Raw genomic sequence first — 425 nt, 5'->3', positions numbered from 1 at the left:
GAGCCTGGGTCCTTGCTGACATCACTGAACTTCTGAACTATTATTCAAACTACCTACCTCTGACTTCTTGTCAAATAAGCAGTAAGTGCCTTCATAGTTTTAATTCTGATTAATTTGAATTCCTGTTACTTGTACTCACACAGAAATTTACTGTTAATAATCATGTCCTTTGTTATCTTTTATTATATTACTAGAGGCCCGGTGCATGAATCCGTGCACAGATCGGGTCCCTCTGGGTCGCCTGCAGGGATTCGGCCAAAACCCGCAGTCCAATGCTGCCTGCAGCTCTTACCTGCTGATCCCGCTTATTCTGGCCCCACTGTGCCTGCGACAGGCCCGCGCCCAATCAGTCCCAACTGGGAGAGGCTCTCACTGCTGTAGCCATGAGCCCTGCATCTGGTGCCCTCCTAAGTGGAGTAGCCTGC

Source organism: Myotis davidii, unplaced genomic scaffold, assembly GCF_000327345.1.
Source record: "Myotis davidii unplaced genomic scaffold, ASM32734v1 scaffold167, whole genome shotgun sequence".
NCBI classification, from domain to species: domain Eukaryota; kingdom Metazoa; phylum Chordata; class Mammalia; order Chiroptera; family Vespertilionidae; genus Myotis; species Myotis davidii.
The sequence above is the reverse complement of the archived record's forward strand: the minus strand, read 5'-3'. Positions refer to the sequence as shown.